Source organism: Trichechus manatus, unplaced genomic scaffold (genome assembly GCF_000243295.1).
Source record: "Trichechus manatus latirostris isolate Lorelei unplaced genomic scaffold, TriManLat1.0 scaffold00007, whole genome shotgun sequence".
Taxonomy (NCBI): Eukaryota; Metazoa; Chordata; class Mammalia; order Sirenia; family Trichechidae; genus Trichechus; species Trichechus manatus.
The window spans coordinates 32,097,324-32,117,892 of record NW_004443943.1 but is presented as its reverse complement, the minus strand read 5'-3'; positions in this window follow the sequence as shown (position 1 = coordinate 32,117,892).

The window sequence follows — 20,569 nt, the reverse complement described above, 5'->3', positions numbered from 1 at the left end:
AACAGACTTGGCATTTCTTAAGCTGAAAGAACTGCAGAAAAAATTCAAGCCCTGAGTGGCAGTATTTGTGGATTCTATGGGGAAAACATTAAACAACACAGAAAGCATCAAAAGAAGACAGAAGGAATACAGAACCACTGTACCAAAAAGAACTGGTTAACATTCAACCATTTCAGGAGGTAACATAAGATCAAAAACCAATGGTACTAAGGGAAGAAGTCTAAGCTGCACGGAAGGGAATTACAAAAAACAAGGCTCCAGGAATTAATGGAGTATCAATAGAGATTTTTCAACAAACAGATGTAGTACTGGTGGTGTTACTCATCTATGGCAAGAAATTTGGAAGACAGCTACCTGGCCAACTGACTGGAAGAGATCCGTATTTGTGCCCATTCCAAAGAAAGATGACCCAATAGAATGCGGAAATTACAGAACAATATCATTAATATCATACACAAGTAAAAATCTGCTGAAGATCATTCAAAAATGGTTGCAGCAGTACATTGACAGGGAACTGCCAGACGTTCAAGCCAGATTCAGAAGAGGAAATGGAAAGAGGGATATCACTGCTGATGTCAGAGGGATCGTGGCTGAAGGCAGAGACTACTAGAAAGATGTTTACTTGTGTTTTATTGACTATGCAAAGGCATTCGACTCTGTGGATAATAACAAATTATGGATAACATATCAAAGAATGGGAATTCCAGAACACTTAATTGTGCCCATGAGGAACCTGTGCATAGACCAAGAGGCAGTTGTTCAAACAGAACAAAGGGATAACTGCATGGTTTCAAGTCAGGAAAAGTGTGTGTCAGGGTTGTATCCTTTCACCATACTTATTCAATCTGTATGCAGAGCAAATAGTCCAAGAAGCTGAACTATATGAAGAAGAAAGTGGCATCAAGATCGAAGGAAGACTCTTTAACAACCTGTCATATACAGATGACACACCCTTGCTTACTGAAATGGAAGAGGACTTGAAGCACTTACTGATGAAGATCAGAGACTACAGCCTTCAGTATGGATTACACTTCAGCATAAAGAAAACAAGAATCCTCACAACTGGACCAATAAGCAACAGCATGATAAATGCAGAAAAGACTGAAGTTGTCAAGGATTTCATTTTACTTGGATCCACAATCAACGTCCATGGAAGCAGCAGTCAAGAAATCAAAGGATGTATTGTATCTGGGCAAATCTGCTGCAAAAGACCTCTTTAAAGGGTTGAAAAGCAAAGATGTCACTTTGAGGACTAAGGTGTCCCTGACCCAAGCCATGGTATTTTCAATGGCCTCATATGCATGGGAAAGCTGGACAATGAATAAGTAAGACTTGAGAAGAACTGATGCTTTTGAATTAGGGTGTTGGCAAAGAATATTGAATAATATCATGGACTGCCAGAAGAATGAACAAATCTGTCTTGGAAGAAGTACTGCCAGAACGCTCCTTAGAAGCAATTATGGCGAGACTTTGTCTCACAGACTTTGGATATGTTATCGGGAGGGAACAGTCCCTGGAGAAGGACATCATGCTTGGTAAAGTAGCGGGTCAGAGAAACAGGGGAAGCCTCTCAACGAGGTGGACTGACACTGTGGCTGCAACAATGGGCTCAAATATAGCAACAATTGTGAGGATGGTTCAAGACCGGGCTGTTCTTTGTTGTGTTGTACATAGGGTTGTTATGAGTTGGAACCAACTTGATGGCACCTAACAACAACAAATAGTGCTGCTATGAATTATTTTAGTACACGTATTTTGCTGAATATATGCATGCGTGTCTTTGGGGTATATATCTCTTATTTATATTTGATGTAAAGAAATATTCTTGTTTTCAAGTAGTCTTGGAATGCTTCCCCCCTCCCCCTCAGTTTTGCTATCTGCTTTTTCTGACTTTGTCTCAGAGGGCGTTATTACATCATGCACTGTGTTTCTTCATGGAACTCCTTTAGCATCATGGGGAAAAACCAAACTTTTTGCCTGTCCTGTTTCCTGTCCAATTTAGCAGCAAGAATCTAGAATTTCACATTTTCTACAAAATGCACCCCCCACTCACACACCTCCTTGCCTGAGCTTGAGACATATCTCTTCACTGGTGGTGCAAGTGTATGCTTTCAGAGTGAGGAGGGGGTTTGTTCTTTGGCACACCAATCCTGGGAGTCAAGATAGGTATTCTACGAGTTCTGCCTAAAGTCTTTCTCAACTTTACCCCATGTCTTCTAACTCTGAATGACACTTTTGTTCAGCATCCAGACTTCAGTGTCTTGATTTTCTTACCTTGATATCTCTTCTCCACCCATGTCAACACCCTAGAACTTATCATCGCTGAGGACTGTGCTGTCTCAGAATTCTGCTCTCATTCTATAAGCACAACCTCTAATTCTTCCATCTCTCTCATGCCCTCACTTTCCTTGAAACTTTTTTGGGCTTCTGAGAGATCACGAGTTCCTTGACCTCTTGATGTTCTCAGGTCTATCAAACTTCACAAGGATCATTAAGTTTTACCACATGCACAGTGAGGTCCATGCATGCTCTTCTTCCAGCACTCCCCTCCCTTGCTCTCTTGTACTTTTGACATATAACCCTGCCCCCAACCCCAAAATCCACATTCAGTGTACTCATACACACAGGCTCCTGAGTACTACCCAGCAAAAATAGTGAGTAAATAAATTGATAAATAACATTTCCACAGTTCCACGGATTTTCAGATTACTTCCCTGAATAATTCATGGCCACCACATAAGCCAGGACCCTAACATTGCTCAATAATTCTCTGAATTATCAGTTTACTCTGACACTCCATCCAGAAACTATTTACAACTTCGTCACTCACTTCAAGCTGCTTTTAAATACCTGATCTTCAGAGGATGATTGAGACAACCAGAAATGGACTCCCTCAATTTACCACATCCCTCTCAGTTAGATTATTTTTATTCAGACCATCATTTAGTCTCAGAAGACAAAGTAACCCTCTTCCAATTTAAGATTAATCTCTTCACTGTTAGACTTGATCCTATCCCATCTTAACTTCTTCAGATCTTTCCCTATCACTTACCACCATCCCCCCCATTATACCACCAATATTTTAATTTTGTTGACTCTACTAGCCTACAAATAAGTTCAAATAATTTTTTTAAAATTCATTCTTTGATTCTTTCTCTCACATGTGCTCCATCTCTCATTTCTTTCATTCACTTTATATTCAAGCTTCTTAGGACATGGTTTATACTTGCCAGCTTCCTCACCTATTAATCATACTTCAGCCCATAGTGATTTATCTTCTGTCCCTATCTATTTAACTAAAACTGCTCTTGTCTGTGGAAATGCCTTCCCTGAAGCTTTCAGCACGCTTGGATTCCATGAAAACTCATTATTTTAATCATTTTCTTAGTGCCTCTTTTCTGAGTAATTCATTCTTTCTTTGCACTTAAATATTGATGTTTCCTAAGGTTCACCACTGGCCCATTAATATTTTCACTTCATACACTCTCTCTGAAACAACTTATCTATCAAGACTTTTAAATATTTTTTTCCGATTATAAAAATAATATATTCTTATCATAGAAAAAATAAGGAAGTAAAAAAAGCATAAAGAATAAATTTAATCATGCATAATCCTGTCACTGAGAAATAATTGCAATGATTTTTTTTATAACTTCTTCCAGTCTTCATATTTTCTTTAGGTGTTTTGTATTGGGCAGAGTGAGAAGTTGAGCTGAGATGCAGTCTTAAAGGAGGCCTCAGCAGACCCTATGAAGAGTTCTAACACTGATCCTTCGGAGTTATTCCCAGTGAGGGCTAGGAGACTAGGCTTTTACACTCTCATATCATTCAGTCATTGGATGTGAGCCACCACAGAAATGAGTCTTGATCTTGGGTGAGGCAGCTCCCTTCAGCAGAGGCCAGCCCTGTAAGGGGCTGAGAGCTGAGGGCAGGGGCTGCAAGTCCTTCATTCCTGAAAGGAGATCAAAGTAGTGCATTACAACGTCTACCACAAAAGCACATGGTCAACTTTTCATGTTTCTTGGAAAACACTGCCATCGATTTTTGAATTTTTAAAGTGACATACATAAATATTTTTAAGACATAGTCTTCTAAGATAGTTAAGTATCTAGTATTCATTTTAGAAATATAAGTTCCAGGTGCCTCAATAACAACTGAGTCATACTTTAACAATATAAAATTCTTTCTGCTATGAAAGATATTTCACATTACTTAGCATTTTCAAATCATTCATGAAATAATTCAGTCTTATTATTTGTAAATGGAACTCAGAAATAAGCTACGCAGTTGTTACTGATCAGAGAAGATATGGATTGAAATGTCTAGGTCTCCTTATGAAATCTTATTTTATATTTTCCTGACAGTTCCAAGGAGTTTTCCGGTACCTTACACGCTTTCCTGTGTAGAAATTTCAGAAATTGCTATGAAATTTTGCATCCTCATTTGTGAGAACATATAGAGAGTACATTCTTTTTTCTGTGTTCGTATGTTGCAAAATACAATTTGATAACCTAATGGCCTAATGAAGTTACTTACAAGTAATCCCTATGGTGTGTGTACCTTTATTTATTTATTTTCTATATGAATGAAAAAAGGGAAGAAGAGAAAGCCAAGTGAACTTGGGAATGTAATTAGTCTTGGCATAGCCCTGGGCCACAGCCCTTGCTTACTGTGTATGCAATTGGGAGATGTATAAATAAAGTTGGTATCTCTACACCAGTAACTATGCTATAAAAATAAGACTTCACATAAATTTGTCAAGACTGTCATATGTGTAAACTACGACCTTTGGGTTTACTCCAGCTAAATTACGTCTGAAGTGTTTGGCTTGGTCACTAATTAAGTTATATGGAAAGGCCAACCTCATTTTGGGCCAGCAAAACCATAGCCCCCAAGACATTATAAAGATGGCATATAGGACAGTAGTAAATTGCATGCCTGTTTTCTCCTTGGCTCACATTCAATAAATCAGGGAGATTCCCACTGAGGCATGCAGAAAGCTCCCTGTAACAGATGTAGACAAGTGCATTAATAAATCATGACCATCATTAGAATTCTTAAACCAATATTTTGCACTCAGGCATGTTTCTTGTTATCAGTTCTGGAGATAGATAGAAATATTGCATATATGGAACATTAATTAATAAAATCGTTGTAGTTGACTAGTTGCCAAAGATTACTAGCAACACAATCATGGTTTAGAAAGCAGTCAAGAAATTTGACTTGCAAAGTGTCTGTGAAGACATGTTGCTGCTAATAAATTCATGCAGCTCGTACCCATGCACGCATACACACTACCCTTGGGCAGAGCGAGGTGGTCCTAATTGTTTTTGTGCTTATGCATATGTTTTCCATCCTACCCCAACATTCTTCAACTGTGTACATGAACTCATATACTCGTATTTGCGGATTGTGCACAGCAAAGCCACTTAGAGATATAAACAGGTGTTTGAGGAACCAGATGAAACTGTGCCATTGTAAGGTCTGTGCAGGTCATAGCAGATTTTGAGTGCTAAATTTTCCATGCAAATACAATATAAAAAATTAGTGATAGTCACAGATATGACCCCAATTATATCAGCAAGCTCCACAATTATAAGTGCAAGCTTTCTATATGAGATTTAAGGGTCACTGCAGTTAAATTAACTTTTTCTTTGTTGTTAGTGGGACTTCTGTTGGCTCTGACTCATGACAACCTCATATATAACAAAACGAGACGTTGCCTAGTCCTGTGCATTCTCACGATCATTGGTATGTTTGAGTCCACTGTTGGGGTTACTGTGTCCCTCCAGCTCATTGAAGGTTTATCTCATTTTCATTGACTTTCTACCAAAAATGATGTCCTTTTCCAGCAATTGGTCTTTCCTGATGATGTGTCCAAAGTAAGTGAGCCAGAGTCTTCCTATCCTTGCTTCTAAAGAGCATTCTGGTTGTATTTCTTCTAAGACTGATTTGTTCGCTCTTCTGGCAGTCCACAGTATGTTCAATGTTCTTCAACAATACCGCAGTTCAAATGCAGCAATTCTTCACATGCAATTAACATTTTAGCAACTTCTGAATCCTTTAATTTACCACTTTAATTGTGGTGGAAAATATTTTTGTCTAGTCTAGCATAGGGATCATGTATTTTAAACATTATATTAATATTTTAATAAGGAAAAATCAAACGTGTGCAAGCCACCTGTATCCCCATTCCTGGAGAACAAATGCTGAAATCACTTTTTAAACTTGATTTAACTTACAGTACTTGTTTTAAAAATATCCTGACATCTTTAAATATTTATGTCAAGCACTTAAAATATTAAGGGTTTATGTGTCTCAATGCATTTAGGATGGTGTCTTACAAGGCTTTTAAAAACATGCTGTTATTCAGCCCTTTGGTGCCTCTACCTGTTTGTCAAAAGTGAATACGTAGTTAGAACCGTGGTAAAGTGGGCATTATTTACTCAATGGACCTTAACAGCTTTATAAAAAGCTCTAGATTCAGCTCTTATGTGAGAAAGTGTGCTTTGTACAGCATGGGAGTTTCCTGAAATTTGTTTTTGGTGGACTTCGTTATCCAACAGACTTCAAGTGTCTTTCTGTAGCAAAGGAAAATTTCTGCAATAATGTGGTGGTCATGAGCAACAATTGTCATTGGTTTTCAAACTTAGTTTAAGGAAGTGAGGAGGAGATGGTAGTATACGCTTCAATTTTAGAGTGAGTTCTTCTTGTCATGGCTGGCTAGATTTTGACAGTTCTTTGAGTAAAACATTATGATCCCTTTAGACCACTGCTTTCATATTAAAATCATTCCCCTTTGTTCTGGAAATCAATAGGATAATAAGAACATAATTGCACAATGAAGTGTAACTTCTTTGACTTTAAACCAGCAGATGCTCAATACAGAAGTGATCCTCTCAGTCTTTATAAGCATAGTGCTTGTTATAAGCAAGTGCAGTCTCGCCCCAACTGTGGGAAGACCAGTGCACACTGTTCAGAGACCCAAGTAAAGTTCCTTAAAAAGATAAAAATCTAAGATTTACTTTGTCTTCAGTCTTAAAACATATTCTGTCCACCTCTGAAAGATGTTATTAAATCGAGAATCACTGTTCATATCTCTATGCTAGGTCACCTTGTCCTTGCTCTGTAATCTGTGTCTTATTCTTGCTCTTTTCATTCCATAAAGACCAGGGCTCTGTCTTCAAGTAAAAGTAGATAAAGTGCTGAGGTATCCTACCCTTGCTGGCAAATTCTATTTCCTGCTTACTTTGTCACCACCATAAAACAAATTGGGGGTAAAAGGAGATGATGAGTCACTGAAGACTATAAACTGAGAGAGTTGCACTGACTTCTCCAGAAAGGAGCAAAAGGTGTGATAAAAATGAATGATTCCCAAAAATATAGCTAGGTGACTAGCCATAGATATTTATTATAACTAAGACTATACTCTGCAATGAAATAGAGACAAAGAAAATCTAAACTTTAATGTCAGGAAATAAGATACATCTGCACTGGTGACTGTTGGATTTATCATCAAATAGAAGTATCTTGATTTACATGATCAATGTTACATTTTGTTAGATAATGATCTCTAAGTGTTATTAGTGACACAGTCAATCTAATTTCCTCTGTTAAGCAAGTTTTTGCTACCAGACTTCTGTTTTTATTTGCTCATTATTCAGTCATTCAAGAACATTTTTATTGAATAGTGGCCATGTGCCAAATATTATTCTGGGCATGAGGGGGTAATAATCAAAAAAAAAAAAAAAAGAGGCCCTGGTGGCACAGTGGCTTAGCGTTTGGCAGCTAACCAAAAGGTCACCAGTTCAAGTCTACCAGCTGCTCCTTGGAAACCCCATGAGGCAGTTCTACTCTCTCCTATAGGGTCGCTATGAGTAGGCATCAACCGCACGGCTAGGGGTTAATAACAGCGAAATAAAAATTTCCAGCCCTCAAGGAGTTTCTAGTTTTGTGGAGAAGAATGAATTAATCCTGTAAATGAATAGATTATTAAGAATTTCTAATACTGGTAAATGCTGTTAAGAACATCAAATGGGATTATGGGTTAGAATATGACTGCAAGTGATGCAGGGGCAACATAATATTATATGATCAAGGAAAATCTGAGAAGGTGACACTGGTGTAAGATTGACATGACGAAAAGGTGAGGCTCTGGGGCGGTGTTCTAGGCAGATGTAACAGCAAAAAGCTTAAGATGGTTTGAAGGTTAGAAAAATGGCCAGTGTGGTGAGTGTATTGTCAGCATGGGAGTGATAAGAGACAAAGTCAGAGAGACAGGTAGAAGCTAAGACCCGTAAAGCCTTGAGTGCATGGTAAGAAATGCAATGTGGATTTTATTTATATGGTAATTAAAATCCACTGGTGAGTCTGATTTACACTTTACAAATAGCACATTAGCTACTGTGTGGAAAGAAAACCATACAGGGAACAAGATTTTAAGCAGGAAGACCATTTATGACACTAATTTTGAAATTCAGGAGAGAGAGAACCATGGCTTGGACTGAGGTGGTAGAAGTGGAGCTGGTAAAAAGCAGGCAAATTCAAGATTTATCTTGGAATTAAAGCTAATGGGAAACCTTGGATTGAATATGGGACATGAGAGGAAAAAGGAATAATCAAATATAACTTGTAGATTTGGGGTCTGTATAAAAAAAATTCAGAGTAGAAAAAAATCTTAAAAAGGAGAAATTGACAGGTTGATGCCGAACTCACTTGGTAAATCCCACGGCCACCCAATGGCTCCAGGGGAGAAAAGACTTGGTGATCTCCCCACATGAAGATTACAGTCTAGGAAACCCTATGGGGCAGTTGTACTCTGTTCTATAGGATCACTATAGGGTTGCCACGAGTCGGAATTGACTTGATAGCACACAGCAACAGTTAATTTTAGAGCTGTACTACAAGGAGCCAGGTCTCTGAGAACCTACTCCAGTTCACATTCTGCCAAGTCAGGCAGCTCCCCAGTGGCCTTTTCTTCTATTTGTCTCTTGCTTTTCTACTAGGTAGAATGAAAAATCATTCTATAGTTGAGTAAACATTGTGTATTCTCAGCAACTATTTCCTTCGCTTTTCTCTTTTCCCCATTTCATACATGATTTGTTCAAGTTCCTATATACTAATTGGAACATTTTACAGGATCCAACTCTGGCTATGTAAGAAAAGATAGTATTTATATCAGCTTTATGACAAAATACTGATTGATTGTAATTAAATTGATAACATCATGGGCTTGGGGACAAGTAAGACTCATGTGGGAGATGTGCTGCAGTCTCTTTGCCCCAGAGGGATGAGAACAAATCCAAAATCCTGTGTTTTTTGCTTTTGAGACTTATTTCTCCTTTGAATTCCTTTCACTCCTTCTCTATATAAATCTACTCTCTTCCCAGATTAGTAGCTGTATGACTATAACCAGAAAGAATAGAAGATGTGTTGCAACATTTCCTCTGTGTGTGTGTGTGTTCGCCCTATGCTCTAAAGAGTTATTCAAGGATGAAAGGAACAAAGTAAGCCAAGAGAGATCATCCTAGCAGAAAACCGAAGATTAGACCTGTTAGATACAGATTTTCAAATAACTGATTTAGTATGCTCAAAGAACTAAACAAAAATGCAGACAAAGAACTAAAGGAAATCAAGAAAACAATGTATGAACAGAATGAGAGTATTAACCAAGAGATAGAAATTATAAAATGAAACTAAATACAAATTCTGGAGCTCGGAAATACGATAATGGAAACTAAAAATTCACTAGAGGTGTTCAAAAGCAGATTTGAGGTGGCAGAACAAAGAATCAGCAAACATAAAGATAGGACAATTGAAATGATCCAGGAATGCAAGAGTGGTTTAATATAAGGAAATCAATCAACATAATACACCACATTAGTAGACACCACCTCACCACACTCTGGCCCAGGCTCTACAACCAAGATAGTCCCTCTCAGTTCAAACTTGCCTCCCAAGTTTCACACTACTGCTGGTAGCATGACCACCTCAGGCTTTCAATTTAAAGATATGTAAAAACCAACAAAGGTTGTATATGTAGTGTTTTCTACCTCTGCTCCATATCCATTTTCAAAGTCTATAAATATAGTAGCTGCTAAGGAGTTTCTTATGACACTTGAAAAGATCATCAAGAAAGGGGTTACCTCATTAAACATTTTTCAAGCACTTGAAATTGGCCTGTTTTGAACAAAAATTCTATTCAAATTTTTCAGCAATAGAAAAGTATGCCAGATTTTAAATTGCATTTAAACTTCTCATTTCTTATAAACACCTGGTCATTGAAAGACATCATTAATTAAGAAAATGAAAAGACAAGGCACAGGTTGGAAGACAATATTTGCAATATACATACTTGACAAAGCACCTGTATCCAAAATATATAAAAACAATTATAACTCAAGTATAATAATACAAACAAACCATTTTTTTAATGGGCAAAATACTTGAACAGACACAATAGAAGCAGATACACATGGCGAACCAGCACATAAAAAAGATCCTCAACATCACTAGTCATTGCTGTTGTTATTGTTATTGTTAGGTGCTGTCAAGTCAGTTCCAACTCCTAGTGACCCTATGTATGACAGAACGAAACACTGCCCAGTCCTGTGCCATCCCCACAATCATTGCTGTACTTGAGTCCATTGTTGCAGCCACTGTGTCAATCCATCTCATTGAGGGTCTTCCTCTTTTTTGCTGACCCTCTACTTTACCAAGCTCGATATCCTTCTCCAGGGACTGATTCCTCCTGATAACATGTCCAAAGTATGTAAGATGTAGTCTCACCACCCTTGCTTCTTGCACTAGTCATTAGGGAAATGCTAAATAAAACTACAATGAGATACTACTACATACTTACTAGAATGGCTAAAATTAAAATGACTGTCAATGCCAAATGTTAGCAATGATATGGATCAACTGAAACTTTCATACATTATTAATGGGAGTGTAAAATAGTATAACCACTTTAGTAAAAAAATTGTCAGTTTTTTGTACAAATAAATATGCCAACCCTATGACCCAGCCAGTCTATTCCTAGGTATGTACCCAAGAGAAATGGAAACATTTGCACAAAAAGACTTATACAAGAATGTTCATTAAAAGCTTTATTAAAAAAACCCAAAGCTGCAAACAACCTAAATGCTTAGCAACTGGAGAATGGAAAAACCAATTTGTGATCTATTCATATAACTGATTATAATTCAGCAATAAAAATCAATGAACCAATGATTCTTGTAAAAATATGCTTGAATCTCAAAAGCCACTTTGTCAAGCAAACAAAGACAGTCACAGAAGTGTCATATTCTAAGATTCCATCTTAATAAAGTTCAAGAACAGGTGAAACAAATCTATCAAGATAGAAACCATAATAGTGGTTGCCATGGAAGTAGTGGGGAGTGGGTAGCTGGCTAGAAAATGGCATGAGGAACTTTCTGGCTTGATGGAAATGTACCATACCTTGGTTTCAGTGGTGGTAATAAGGGTGTATAAATTTGTCAAAAACTTACTTAATTTTACAGTTAGGATTTGTGTTTTTTTACTATATATATATACACCTTATATTTCAATAAAGAAAAAACCCACTTGGAGAGAGCCAGCCAATACAGTTCTTAGTCTCTTTGAACTCACCAACAAATGAATTGATGAATGCCTTTGAGACCTCAGCTTGCTTATAAGAGGAAAACCTGCAGAGGTATGGAAATGGTAAGCAGGAGTCTTAATTTTTATTTTATAAACTTAAATTTGTAACTGCAAAGAACTTGCCATCTCGTCTATGGTATCAAGAGTGGCACCTATCAGTGACATTTCATCTCTGTTCTACCAGCTCTTCTAGTACTCAGGAAAAATAACCACTACATCACAAATGAGGATTTTGTCCTCTATATAAAAGGAATTGTGGGGAAGAACAAAAAGGAGAAAATGGCAGACAGAAAATCTGCATCTTAAAAAATATCACAAAAGACAGCAGAACTCTCGAAGTCCTATAAAACTATGCTATCTCAGTGGCCAGAATTACTTACAGTCAGGAATTTTTCTGATAAAAAGAGGCCTTAATCATTATTATGAGGAATATATTAATGGAAGTTGCTCTGAGTTGCCACTCATATCCCTTTCTGTCTTGGTCATCTAGTGCTGCTATAACAGAAATACCACAAGTGGATGGCTTCAACAAAGAGAAATTTATCCTCTCACAGTCCAGTAGGCTACAAGTCCAAATTCAGGGCATCAGCTCCACGGGAACGCTTTCTCTCTCTGTCTGCTCTGGAGGAGTCTCTAGGAGCTTCTCCGCGCAGGAACATCAGGTCCAAAGAACGTGCTCTGCTCCCATCACTGCTTTCTTGGTGGTATGAGGTCCCCGTCTCTCCGCACAACTCTCTCCTTTATATCTCAGCAGAGACTGGCTTAAGACACAATCTAATCTTGTAAATCTCATCAACATAACTGCTGCTAATCCATCTCATTAACGTCATAGTGATAGGATTTACAACACACAGGAAAATCACAAAATGGTGGACAATCACACAATACTGGGAATCATGGCCTAGCCAAATTGACAGATATTTTGGGGGGACACAATTCAATCCATGACACTTTCCCTCACAATATGATATTCCAGACCATTTAGGAAATGGTCTTTATTGCTAAAAATCTGGATTGGAGAATGCAGTTTAAAACCGAAAGTAAAATCAGGCTTCCCTGTGAAAACAGAAATTTATGAGCGCCAGATTTTAAGATTCTGCTCTGGATAAGAAAAACATAACTGAAAGCAGGGATTCAAGCCTTGGCTTAAATTCGTTAATGAAGAACAATAAAACAATGAGACACTGTTGACACAGGTGCTTTGAGAAGCAGCTCTGAGCTGCTATTATATCTTGTTACATGAATGAAAAAAAAAGTTGGCATATATTTCCATCACTGTTTCCATATAATGCAAATAAATTTATATTTATTTTAGATCTTATAAAGTTACATTTCTCTATGTTGAATAAGAAACACAAAAATCTTGGTTTGTTTGAATAGACAACAACCATTGACATAAACTTAAGATTAAAAAATTGTTATAAAAATGTGTTAAAATGTGTAAAAGAAAACTACTCATTTAAATTATTATTCTCTGCTTTTCATACAAAGTTGATTTTACTGATCAAAGCTTTAGTAAAAATTAAATTACCATAATCTCATTATCTAGTTCTAATTAACTCAAACTTATGTAAAAAAGACTACGCTTAGTCTCTTAAAATTGGGAAATAGCGAAAGGCATTTTCCTCTCTTATAAATATAGTTTACAGGTAAAAATGCAGTGACTCAGACATAAAATCTCAATATAGAATTTGACACACTGTAGTCTAAATTTAGACTCCTTAGTCTAAATATTGGGACCAAATCAAGGTGAGAATTGGTTAGTTGGTTTTGCAGAGGTGATAATATTCATCCACTCAATCACAGGCTCAGAAATTGGGAAACTATACTCTCACCCCCCAACCAGCTCAACCTCCATCTTGGCAGGGTATGAAGAACAGGTCAGAAGATTTAGGAAGGTAAGAATATCAGAATAGATTACTCAAGAGCAGAGAAATCAACACCTGGATAAATTTCCTGGTGGGCCCTGAGAACACCTACCTTCATCAAGACAAAAAGGAAGACTTTGGTAGGAAAGCGCCAGCATCTAGTATGGAATACAGATATGGATATAACAATAATGCAAACGGGTGCTTGGTACACTATATGTAAGGGTTAATCGGAAATACTGGAGATAATAAAAAATGGCTTTCAGGTATTTGTTGGTGATTTGGGCTAAAGAACCTCTAATATTCCTCCCAACCTTTTCAGTCTCTGGACTTAGGATGAGGAAGATTTTAATTGGTAGGTATGTGGGAAGGACGACGTAGTTGTTCTTCTCTTGCTTGGAGGCACAACAGAAAAAAATTATGTTAGAAAAAATCTACAATTCCACATGGCTGTCACAGCCCATACAAATGATTCTTAAGCTGAAGTGCTAAATTGCAGGAGGGAGGGTTAGTGTTGTGATTTAGAGCTTCATTCTCAAACTGAAAACTTCATTCTCAGCTGAAAGACAGCTATCAAAGATTTGGGGGCAAGGAATAATACTATTAGAGTGTTTGGGAAGTTTCATTTGGAAATTTTATATATATAGGATGGCTAGATGTTAGAGTATTAAGTTGGCTATTTGATAGTGCAGGCTTGAGGCATCAGGTGCTGAATGAGAATGGAAATTGTGAAAAATAGACAGAAAAATTAAAATCAGACATTTAAAAATTATGCTTTGATTGCAAATAACTAGTTATTAAACTTAGTTTAATACATGATGAAAGCTACTAAGGCATTACAAGTTGTGCTCCAGATTTCACTCAGATAAATATATTTATATCTAGAGTCAATTATTTATGAGAGATAATTATTTTTAAAAAGTATTTAGTGAAGATTTATTCTTCATTGTGCAAAACCACCATTTGCATTACATTTAAATGTAAATGCGTTGTGACCTCCACCTCTAATTTCCAGACATTCATTCCCTGACCTTGAAGTAGAGGCGTACCTTAGTATTAGGACCCAGAGAACTGGGATGCATTTAGAAACTGGAGATTCATGAAGTGATTGTGTCCTTAGGCTTATGTATATCATGCCATTGTAAAGGGCACCTTTCTGAGAAGGCATATTAGTTTTAACATAAGGAAGCAACAACTAAATGGACAAATGTTTGCCCTGAGTGTCTGGAGTTTCTCACTTGCTTTAATTTCTCTTGTGTATTTAATGTTGTACTCAGTCTACAAATGCTTTATGGGGGAAGCAAACAGGCCATTGATAAAGGGCAATATAAGAAATCAAAGTTTTATAGAAATGGATAATCACATATTTATCCATGCCTAGTTTTAAAACAATAAAATAATTTGCTTTCTTGAATTGTTCAGTGATTCATTTTGCCAAGGAATGAAATTTATAGTAATTGGTACTGATTACTTTCAGATCTGAAAGACCTTTTAACCCCCACTTCACCAGAGCTTCCTTTGCCATCTGCTGTTGTACAGAAAAGAGTTAGCGTAGCAGGTCTGAGTCAGCTATCTTTAGAATGGCTTGCTTGTGAGGTTGGCCCTTGGCTGGCATCTGTGTATTTGACTCTTGGAGTGTTCCCATCAACAGGTAACTGATAAAAGTGGCTCACAGTCTGTGCCAGGCTGTGCAAACAATATGGTTTATGATGATCATCTACTTTCCTTCTGGGAGTTTGGCATTTTGGTATGTGCTAGGTAGGCAGAGGGGAAGGAGCAAATGGTTAAGTGCTCGACTGCTAACCAAGGTTGGTGGTTCTAATCTACACAGTGGTCCTTGGGAGAAAGAACTGATGATCTGCTCCAGTAAAGATTACAGCCTAGAAAACTCTATGGGGCATTCTACTCTGTCACATGGGGTCACTATGAGTGGAAATCTACTCAACGGTACCTAACAACAATAGGCAGAGGGTGTCTGCCTATGTGACAAGCTTCAGTAAAAATTTTGGCCGCTGAGTCTCTGTTTTTGCTGGTCAGAAACATCACACACATGTTGCTGCATTTTTGTTGCCGGGGGAAGAGTGCACTCTGTGTGACCTTCATCAGAAGGAGAGAACATGGGAAACCTGCACATGGATTCCTCCAGACTCTACCATGTCTTTTCCCCTTATGATCTGGCTGTGCATCCTCACTGCACTTCTGTAGTAAGTCTTAGCCATGACTACAGATACATGCTTCCAGTCAATCCCTGACTGTAAGGGTGATCTGGTTATGGGTATCCCCAACATAGCGCCATTCTAGATTTAACCAGTCTAGGCAAGAGCATTCCATTACCTGCTTGAATGAGAATTAACACTTTTTAGATCTAGTTAAAGATCAGCATTTTTTTTTAAAGTGGTAAAATGAATGCCTCTTAAAGGAAAGAAACCCAGCTTTAACCAAAAGTACAAGATTTCTTTTTTTACCTATTTACATTGTAAAATGCTATCGGTATTCTCATACAAATGTTCAATTGCTTCAGTAATCTTCCTTGGCAATCTGTAGTCATAGTGTCTTGAGTTCATCATAGGTGGATAAAGTTTCCTTTCATTTGTTTTAAATGTGCTGCTTTTGGATTTCCCCAATTGAGTGAGTGCCCTCTTGCTGTTCTTTTATGGGAAAGGGTAAATAAAAATGCCAACCGGCCTTCCCCAAACTGTCCATCATGCTTTAGTACCTTTGTCATAATTCTTTCTTATTTTCAGTACCTCTGAATGGTACTCAGTTGGCTTCCCAGAAAAAGACTACATTTCTCTTCTTCCCTGAATAGCATGACTAGGGATGCTGTAAGCTTCTCTGAGGTTGCATCTTCATGTGGCTTCAGTGGAAGCTTTTAGAGCAAATGTGGGGTAGAAGCTGGCATTCAGGCAAAGCATGTGTGTACTAAGGCCCCCTATTATCGTTGAAAACAACTTCTATTTTCTCTTTGTCCCCACCTCCCTATTTGCAAATAATCTATTTACCAAGTATGCCAGAAGCAGAGAATTCCCTCCAGAGATCTCAGCAGTAAAAAACAGCAAAAAATAGAAGTTCTTCACCTCCACCCTGTATTGCTCCTTTTTATCACTCCAATCCCATTTGCAAAGTCTGGGACATTGTCTAAACAAAGAGTGATTCTATATCAGCGTTTGTCAAATTATGTTTGGTAAAGTAACCAAAGCAAACCCATTGCCGCTGAGTCAATTCCAACTCATAGCCGCCCTATAGGATAGGGTAGAACTGCCCCATGATGTTTCTAAGCAGCAAGTGGTACATATGAATTGCCAACGTTTTGGTTAGCAGTCGTACGCTTAACCATTGTGCCACCAGGGCTCCTTGGTAAAGTAGAGGGCCAACAAAAATGAGGGAAAGTCTCAGTGATCTGGAGTGACACAATAGCTGAAACAATGGACTCAAACATACAAATAATCATAAAGATGGCACAGGACCGGGCAATTTTTTGTTCTTTTATACACGGAGTGGTCATGAGTTGGAGCCAACTCCATGGCAACCAACAATAACAACTGTCAAATATATATGTGCATTAGAATCATTATTTTTTAAAAATATCCATTCCCAGGCTACACCCACTGAGATTCTGCTTTACTAGGCCTAAGGAGGGACCCATGAATTTATATTTTTAACAAGACCCCCTGATAATGCTTAATACAGAGAGATGGAATGGAAATGTAAAAATCTTAACTGCAATTTGGGAAACATCAGAAAGAACAGCATTTAAGTGTATTTCTCTTCCTATTACATGATTATCTAAAAGAGATAAAATGGAGAGGCAGTGAGCAAGCAAACTAACCATGGCTTTTAAACCCAAGAGCTTTCCACAACGTGTATGCAGCAGGAAGACAGGAAGGAGAGAAACGAACTGACCTCTTCGGGAATCAACTTTCTTCCTCTTTTCCTCCCACTCCTCTGTAAATTTGCATGTATTTTTATAATTCCTAGGCTCTGAATATAACTGTTGCTTTCCTCCAAGCATCAGAGATGAACACAGTTCAGTAGGCTTAGTGGTAAAGACCTGGAACAGCTGAGTACTCAAAGGAATAAACCTAAGGAAATAAAGAAGGGGGCACAGGGAAAATGAATCTATTTTCCTACTTGTCTGGTGGCTTTTATGATTAAGGAGTACATGCAATGTAAAAAACCACTAGGTAATTACAATGCATACAAACAGATCAGACTTAATCCAACCTGGGCCACAAATGATCTGACGAGAGTTTTCTATAAATAACCCAGCTGAATTGATTCACGATTCTTGAGACACCAACACTTTAGGAGTTGGTGGTGGTGCTTTCAATGGGAGGAAATCTACTTTCTCACTTTTCCAACAGGCTGTCTAATGCATCGAGACAGCTTCCCAGGATATCACCTCATTTAACTGCAATTGTTGTGGATAAGTTTACGATTCTCTCTGAAATGTGGGGCAATCATTTAGAGTCTCATTTGCTACCACTAATCCTTGGACAGCCTTGGCAACCTTTACTTAAATTATTGTTTATTTTCTTTTTCTACTCATGTCTTGGTGGTACTTCTTTTTCTCTCTCTCCCACAACGTCTTTTTTCTTCTCTCCTCACCCCCATCCTCCTGACTAGGCATATAATAATAAACCAGTTGCCATGGAGGTAACTCTGGCTCATGGCAACCCCATGTGTGTCAGAGTAGAACTATGCTCAATAGGGTTTTCAATGGCTAAATTTTTCAAAAGAAGATCACCAGACACCTATTCCAAGGCACTTCTGGGTGCACTCAAACAACCAAACTTTTAATTAGCAGCATAGTACATTAACTGTTGGCAGCATCCAAGGATTCCACATATACTAACAGAAAGGGGAAATGGTTGCTTTGATTGTTTAGTCTAACCCCAGAGTCATAACTAAGGTATGGCATGTATGGCAGGTATTGCACCAGCCCTGGGCGTGTGGCACCACTGAGCAGTTTCTGTTAACGCGGTACGCCAGTGGTGTATCTACAGACAAGGATGCCTACGGCAAGCACTGAAATTGCATCCTTGCCCAAACATCTGACACCCTTCTTTTAGATGATTTTACCATAATATAAGCTCAAAAATACATGTCAATCTCATTAATCCTTTAATTAACACATTACTGTGTTTGAGGAAGGACGTTGGGCTCATTGGAACCAGGCGCCCAGTGCTGGTGCAATACCCCAGATACACCACTGCTCCAGACCCAGTTCAGATAACACTATCTCTAAAAATTGTCTTCCAATGTCTGTTTTGGTATTCTCAATGTTGCGGAGCTTACTACCTCCCAAGAAACCTAGCTTCACTGGTGGGCAAATCGAACTTGTTTCAGTATGCTGAGCTGAAATATGCCTCACTAAAACTGCTGAGTCTTGGCCCTGAGACTTCCCTATGGATAATAGATGTTGGAAAGATAACAAATTAAACAAATGACTTGGTTTAGATAAAAGGTAATAAATAGCAGATAAAACAAGGAACGGTGGTAATTTGGTTGAAATGAAATACGGGTCTACCATCTAAAGGAGTTACCAGCCCTAGTAATTATTATGGAAACGTGTGGCCCTGTGTCATCAGATCTTCCAATTCTTCAAGAAAGGCCAGGAAATTAGATACATATGTAAAAACTCCCCGTTGCTGAGCACTGGCGACAAATTCAATTTGAAACATTATGTAGGCCAACCCTACTGGCCAAACAGATGCATAGACAGCTGGTTTTTCTCATTGCCTTTTGCCCTAAGCTCTGTAGCTTGTTTTACCTAACAGCTTTCAAATATACGGAGAGACAGCTCTTGGCCTCTAACTTCTTTTTTTCCAGGCTAAATGTCTCTCCATTTCTTCAGATTATCCTTTATATGATCTACTTCTAGAATGCTTCTTTTCAGTGTGGCGCACATTTTAGTCCCTCTTCTGTTGACTGAAGTCTCTCAAAATGAAATAGGGGTGGACTCACTACTAGTGAGGGATCTGACACGTAACCTCCCTAACAGTGAACTGTACTTGATACCCACCTTGAAAGCGTGTCTATCAGCTCTATTCTCTAGGGGCATATGTGTCTAATACATATATGTATGCATGAAGGTATGCATGTATGTATGTCTGTATATATGTAAAACCACAGACACCTGTGTGTATATTTAAACTTAATATACAAATTCACAGTTTTCACTATTAGATTATATCTTGTAAGTACAACCATTAATTGTAGTCTATCGATATCATATTATCTCTGATTTTGTCATTCACTGTATATAGTGAACCACAGTTTTATGCCATCCATAAATTTAGTAAACATATTTCTATATCTTTATTCAAGGAACTGTCAAAAGTCGACTATGCCAAGTGCAAAGATAAAGCTTGGGGCACAGTATTAATGACTTCCTTACTTGCTGTTATTGAGCTATTAATCAGACACTTTCAAGGTATAATAATACAACCAGTTAAAGTTGATCTAACTTCTCCAAGGTCTTCTTTGAGGATATCATGCTTTGCTGAAATCTAAATATCCATAGTTTCCCTGGCAGTCTAGTCCAACATCCCCATCTTAGAAAGAAAACCTGACTGCTCCCAAGACCCATTGTCTGCCCATACCCATGGTCCTGCAAAATCCCAAGACAACATGGGGAAGACCAGAAATACTGACTTCAGAATCTTTCACTTGGTGACCTCATGTTTTCTAGCGGGACTTCATGCAAGAAGAAATATGATGTCCCAAATTTGCTTCAAACGAATATATTTTGTTGAAGAAAGTCCCAGAAACCTCCCTATGCTGGTCTTTCTGCTCCAAAAATAGGTCAAGTACATTCATCTCAAGAAATCTGCGCTTGATATTCCTTTTGACTTCCATGGATGGCTTTTTCTCATTGTTCTGGTCTCAGCTGAAATATCACTTCCTCAAAGGAGACTGTTCCTACTTGTCATGGTTTGAATTATGTCCCCCCAAAAATGTGTGTATCAATTTGGCTAGGCCATGACTCCTGGTACAGTGTGATTTTACTGTATGTTGTAAACCTGCCTCTATGATGTTAATGAGGGAGGTTGGGT